The sequence below is a fragment of the Fukomys damarensis genome, unplaced genomic scaffold (genome assembly GCF_012274545.1).
Source record: "Fukomys damarensis isolate Sample0158 unplaced genomic scaffold, DMR_v1.0_HiC HiC_scaffold_39, whole genome shotgun sequence".
Taxonomy (NCBI): Eukaryota; Metazoa; Chordata; class Mammalia; order Rodentia; family Bathyergidae; genus Fukomys; species Fukomys damarensis.
In genome coordinates, this window is record NW_022900951.1 from 84,087,743 (window position 1) to 84,094,059 (window position 6,317).

The window sequence follows — 6,317 nt, forward strand, 5'->3', positions numbered from 1 at the left end:
GCGCGCAGAGGCTTTAAACCTCTGCCCCCTTAAAACCCACGTCGGGAGCCGCGAAGAGCGGTCTCCTCGGCAGTTTGAGCGCACGGCAAACAGCAGGAATACCCAATAAATGCCTCCAGCAAAACTCACAGAAGTACGCTCAAAGTCCTCAGTTTCTGTCCCTTTCTCTTTAATTCACTTTTCCTTGGCTCCTTTGCCCCACCTGCCCTCTCCCCCTCTTCCCCGAATCCCAGTTGAGGGATCCTCTCCCGTTTTCCCGGAACGCTCGCTCCCCGGCAGGCTTCGCTCGGCTCTGCCCCTTCCTTCTCCGCGCTTCTACTTTGCCACTATTTGTTTCCTTTTTCCCTTTTACCCTTTGCTCATTTCCTCTATTTCCTCCGTTCCCTCTTTATTTCTTTTTCTCCGCCTTTTCTCTCTCTCGGCACTGCCTTTCTCCGCTTTCCTCTTTCTCTCGGATTCTTTCGCCCCTCTCCGTGCCCTCGTTTTCTGTCCCCCTTTTACTTCTTTCACCTCGGCACGCCCTCTTTCCCCTCGCTTCTCTTTCCCTACTTTTCTAAACGTGTCCTCCCTCCTTCAGACCGCTACCTGGCACTTTAGGTGATCTGCAGCCTCTCCTCTCTCCCCGTGCAGAAACTGTTCACCAGCCCGCGCGCCGGGCCAGGGAGAGACGCTTCGCGAACCCTCTGGCGGAGGGATCCGTGAGCCGGAGTCTCGAGCAGAGGTGAAGTGACAGGGCGCACGAGCGGCCCGGGGGAGTGTGGTGCGGTGGCGCTTTTTCCAGGTTGGTGGGAGGTGTGGCTGTGTTGCGCGGACGAAGTGGTAGGCTTTTGGGGTGTCTCGGACTTGGAGACTTGGAATACACGGAGTGTGTAAGATTCAATAGTTGTTGGCTCCTGGAAAAATGAAAAAGACTTATAGTGTTCACTTCTCATATAAAACAAATAGATTTCAATTGGAGAGCTCCCCCCTTCCAGTCGCTTTAGTGCCGGGTCCTCAGCTTTTGAAATACGGTACTATATACTGCCATCTTGTGCCCGAGACAAGAAAAGGGTCCGCGCTCGAGTCAAAGAGTTCCAGCGTTGGGAGACACTAGAGGTGCCTCCTGTTGGAATCCACGGTGCGACGGTTCTTAGAAGAGGCAGCGCAGTGCCAGAATAAAGCCCTATTGTCAAGCTGTAGGCGGGACGTTAGAAACAGAGCAGCTCTCTTACTAGTGGAACTCAGCTTGCCCAAATCCCTGCAGATTGGATTTCCTAGATTTTAAAAAAGAAGAGGCAGGACATATCGTGTACAGGAGAAAATTCTCTATGATGAGTGTTATCGTTATGCGTATCTAAAATGTACCGATAAATGTTTTGTTTGAAAAAATAGTATTTGAGAAAAGCAAAAAAAAAAAAAAAAAAGGAAAATCTCTCCAGGTGCTACAAGCCAGACCAATGACAGACAAACAAAAGCTGGCAGACTGAGTCCTGCTCTCAGGGCCCTCTAGGTGTTGTCCCCCTAAATTTGGGAAACCCGGAGGGCAGTAAGTACACTGCTAGTGACCAGAAAACCAAAACCAAGCTGTAGCTCGGGCTCCAGACAGGATCCCGAGATCAGGGTTGAAAATGATACTGGTGGCCAGGCGTGGTGGCACATGCCTGTAACCCCAGCACTCAGGAGGCTAAGGCAGGAGGATCGCTGTGAGTTTGAGACCAGCCTGGGCTACATAGTTCCAGGTCAGTCTCAACTACAGAGTGAGACCCTGTCTCAGAAAAGCCAGTCCCTTTAGATGTATTATTTTCTCCCTGTTTCTTTTTTTTAAAAAAGTCTTTAAAAATGTTCTTGAGTAAAATATAAAATTCCATTTGCCTTGTGTAGACTTATAGCCTACTCAGTTTTCTAATTAGTGTTTAAGTTTTTCCTCTTGTTTGTAATTATTTTATAACAAAATATATTAGATCCATAAATGTTTATTTCAGTTGTATTTTGGGGGAACTGCTAGGCTTTTCGCTTCTGTATTTGCCTGGATCCTCTTATTTTTGTGTGTGACCTTGGGATGAGGCCCTGGTGGAAGTATTTTCTTCTTGGCATTTGGCACCATTAAACTCAAGATTCTGTCCCCTTGACATTTCCATTGCTGTAGTCCTTGCTCTCAAGCAGTATTATTAATAATTCAATACTGTTTTGCATACCATATCCAGACTGATCTACAGCAAATATAATTGAGGTATAGAAAAATCTAGCTAGTTCAGAGACAGAGTTCAGAGAACTATCATGTGTTTGCATACAAGTTCAGCTTGTATTAACATACTGCACACCTCTGTGAAGGAAAGCTACCCAGGCAGGGCCACCCTGGCTCTCTGAAGCTTTGCTTTGCTGAATATATTGTGTTGGATGGAGAGACCCCAAGCATCAAAATGTTCTTGCATAAATTGAGAGAGCTAGACAGAGCCACTGGCTTTCTGGGTGGAGCAGAAAGGGGATGGAAAGAGCACCTCCTCAGATGGTCATTTGACAGCCCCTTTACTATGCATTTGTCCTGTGCCAGGTACAGTGTTAGTGAGGATTCGGAGATAAATGAGACTTGACCCAAGACCCCAAAGAACTCATGGTTTAAGTTGGAAAAAAGGATGCATAGACAGACAAAACAGTACGAGTGGTAAGTGATGACAGAGGCCCGGTGTGTGTGGTTGGGGGGAGGGCTGGGGGGGTGGGTCAGCACATGCTGTGAAAGGTGCGGAGGAGGGTTTGCTCTGGAAGAGGGGAAGGGAATCTACAGAGGCTCCTTACTGACTTACAGTGGGGGTACAGCTCATGAACCCACCGTAACTTGAAAATACATATCAAAAATCAATGTATTTACTGCATTTAACTTACTGATACTCATAGCTTAGCAGCAGCACACTACACCACAGTAGTGGCACATCTATGGCATGCATGCTGCAGCAGGTTGTTTGTTCTCATTGAAAGCTCTGAAAGGTTCTCCATCACGGCACTATACTGTTGAGTATCAGTCGTTTACCCTCCTAGTCTTGTGGTTCACTGGAGCTGCCCAACATCACAAGAGTGTACTCAGCGACACATTACTAGCCCAAGAAAAGATTCAAATTCAAAATTTGAAGTATGGGTTCTACTGAATACATGTTGCTCTTGTCCCATCATAAAGTAAAAAAAAAAAAAATTATGCTGAGCCATCACAAGTCAGGAATTCTCTGTAGATATCCTAGTAGACAGAGGCCTGGGGTGAGAGTTGAGGGAGCTGTTATGGGTTACAAAACGGTTTTGTACTGAAGGAGAACAAAATGTAAGAGATAGAATAGTTAGAATTGAGGCCTTTCCAGCCTCTCTTTCCAAGACTCGGGACCCAGATCTTCAGGCAACAAGTGTAAAACATTACAGATTCTCCCCATTTCCCTAAATTGTCTTGCATTCCCTAATTATTAAGAAAAGGAAGAGGTATAATTTACTGAGTCCTTTTTATGTGCCAGTCCCTTACATATATTATCTCATTTATTCCTCACAGCAACCTTATGATACAGGTGCTAGGATTCCAAGGGATGATATGAGATTGGAAAGTTTAAGAAGCTCTTGGGTCACAATGAGTAAGTAGTGGAGTCCTGACTCCAACCCACTGCTTTCTGGCTTCAGGTCTTGTACTTTTACCCATTCAGTGACTGCTTCTTTTGGGCGGGGGCAGAGTCTCACTATGTATCCCAGGCTGGCTTTGAACTCACAGTGATCCTCCTGTCTCTGCCTCCTAAGTGCTGGGATTACAGGCATTTGCCACCACACCTGACCTTAGGTGACCTTTTCAATCAGGCATGTCCATAGCTTCTCGTCCTTTTGGCCAAGATCAAGTGTAAATCAGATATATCCAACCCATGGCACCTGGACTGATGCAGCCCTGGACAGCTATGCAGTAATTTGGCTCCACAAGGTGATAAACTTTTAATGCTATTACGTGATTTTTAGTGCTACTTTTCCTGACTCGTGTGGTGCTCCAGTGTAGGGTGCAGAGGTGAGAACAAGACACTGTGTAGGGGAGGGTGCAGTGCAGCTCTAACTGTTCCCCATGTCCTCCACACACAATCAGTAGAATCCAAGCCTGCATGTAACTATCAGACGTTGCATGCACTGTGGTGGCTTGGAGGGTAAAAGTGGTTATCAGTAATATTTCAATCTACTTTCCCACGTGTATCTGTGAAGACAGGCAGGCATTTATTGTTATTTAAGCAGATGTGTGTATTTTCTTATTTAGTTATTAAACTTGAATTCCTGTTATTTTGTAAAATAATGTTTAAAAAGTTAAAATAGTTTCGCTACTTATACACATTAACTATATTATATATTATATGAAGCCCAAGACAGTTCCTTTTTATTCATTGTGGTCCAGGCAAGCCAAAAGATGGAACACATTTTAAGGGATGGGTTTATCAAACATTTGCAAAATGTAACATCTGTTTTAAGAAGATTCTATATTCAAAATAGGAACATATGCAATCAACGGTTTACTGACTAATATGTTTAAAGATTTATTTGTACAGTATAGGGCCAAATAGGAAATTGATAACTCCAGTATAATAGCTGAACTTTTTATGATCTTCTTATGTGCCAGGCAGTGCCCTACATTACATCAGACAGTTTAATGATAACATCAACCCTGTAAGATACTACTATCACCTCCATTAAAGAAATAGGGAAATTGAGGGCCTGGGATTTAGATCAGTGGTCCCACCGCCTGCCTCACAAGTGCAAGGGCCTGAGTTCGATCCGCCATACCATTAAAAAAAGAAACAGGGAAATTGAGATACAGGGAGGAGATATAGCACATCTGGAGAATAAGGAGCCCTTTAGCACTTAGAGTCTAGGTAGGCTCAAATGAAGGCACACAAAAGTGATTTTTAGGCAAGTTTATTTTCTTATCATCGATATTCAATTTTGTCAACCTTTCTTCTCTGGGAAAATCAGATTATATTTCCTGAGAACTTTCACAAGTGTTCATCACAGATTTGCAGACTGCAAAAGCTGATAAGGGTATTAAAAACTTTCTCAGGGGCATATTACCTTTTTTTGTGCTGTGGACCCTTTTGACAGTAAAAAGAAACTTGTGGGGAATAGCTGGGTCAAATGGGATTTCCAATCCTAGTTCTTTGAGGGATCTCCATACTGATTATTTTTTCTTATCTAGCAAATAAATATTTTATTTAAAATAAAATGTTTGGGCTGTTATCATCATACAGAGAGACAAATTCTAACTAGTTTAAATAAAACCCAGTTTTTCATGCTAGAGCACAGGCTAGAGAAAATGACAATCAAATATGAGAAAATGTTAAATAAGACCAGAAATCCATTTTGATATAAAAAGAAGAGATTAATTCATTGATTATGCCATAGATACAAATAAAAAGGTAAACAAGGAAATATAAGAAAAATCTATACAGAAGTATTTTTAAATAATCTTTAAAAATAATCTATTAAATAGGTAATGGATGTCAAAAACAACAAGAGAAATATATCAATTCAAAACCAAAAAAATACTATTTTATACATTCCTTTGTATTATATCCATAAAAAATTTAAATATACAAATCTCATTCCCAAACCCAAAAGAATCTTTCTAAACAAATGAAATACACAGACAAATTCAGGATCCAAATCATTGAAAAATCTTTTTAAATTACAGTAAATTACACCATAAGAAATGAAAGAGTAAAATGACAATTATATACAACTATTAAAAATTTTTGAAAAGGTGAAAGATGGTACACAGGTGCCATAATTAATTTAATGAGTACTATTCACCAATGCTTTTACAGTACACCTATTTTAATTTTTTAGGTAATAGATTAAAGAGCAAATCTTGAAACTAAAATGTACAAAAGAATCATAGTTAATCTTGAAACTAATTTTGCTCATGTGTTCTAACATTGTGAATTATAGTAATATCCTCCAGAAAAGTCAGGTATTTGGTAAATCGAGGCACATAGGACCAGATTTTGATAAAGGTGTTTTTTCTTTGACCCTATTACTACTTTAAATATCCTGGAGATTATTAAAATGACTTCCAATATAGCTTAAATAACTTTTATAAATCTTTTCTTATGTGAAGCACACATATATAGTACAGTAATTAAATAAGTTTATAGTATTTTTGTTTGTTTGTTTTTGAGACAGGATCTCACTATGTAGTTGAGACTGACCTGGAGCTCAAAACTCACTATGTAGCTCAGGCTGGTCTCGAACTCACAGCGATCCTCCTGCCTCAGCCTCCCAAGTGCTGGGATTACAAGTGTGTGCCACTACGCGCGACTTTTTTTTAACTTTTTTTTTTTTTT

The 6,317-nt window shown here is 41.3% G+C and overlaps 1 protein-coding gene and 1 long non-coding RNA gene across 2 annotated transcripts in view; one reads left to right on the forward strand and one right to left on the reverse strand.

The window, feature by feature from the left end:
* The window catches only part of Tsc22d3 (TSC22 domain family member 3), a 62,931-nt gene extending 62,173 nt beyond the window's left edge, over nucleotides 1-758 (reverse strand). Inside the window, exon 1 of the mRNA XM_010611874.3 lies at nucleotides 586-758. The gene's annotated coding sequence lies outside the window, so the exon portion shown is untranslated. The remainder of the gene's footprint in view (nucleotides 1-585) is intronic.
* Nucleotides 29-6,317, forward strand: part of LOC109117662 — a 34,182-nt gene continuing 27,893 nt past the window's right edge. Inside the window, exons 1-4 of the long non-coding RNA XR_002024968.2 lie at nucleotides 29-133; nucleotides 631-721; nucleotides 2,531-2,641; nucleotides 3,506-3,584. This is a non-coding gene — a long non-coding RNA (uncharacterized LOC109117662). The remainder of the gene's footprint in view (nucleotides 134-630; nucleotides 722-2,530; nucleotides 2,642-3,505; nucleotides 3,585-6,317) is intronic.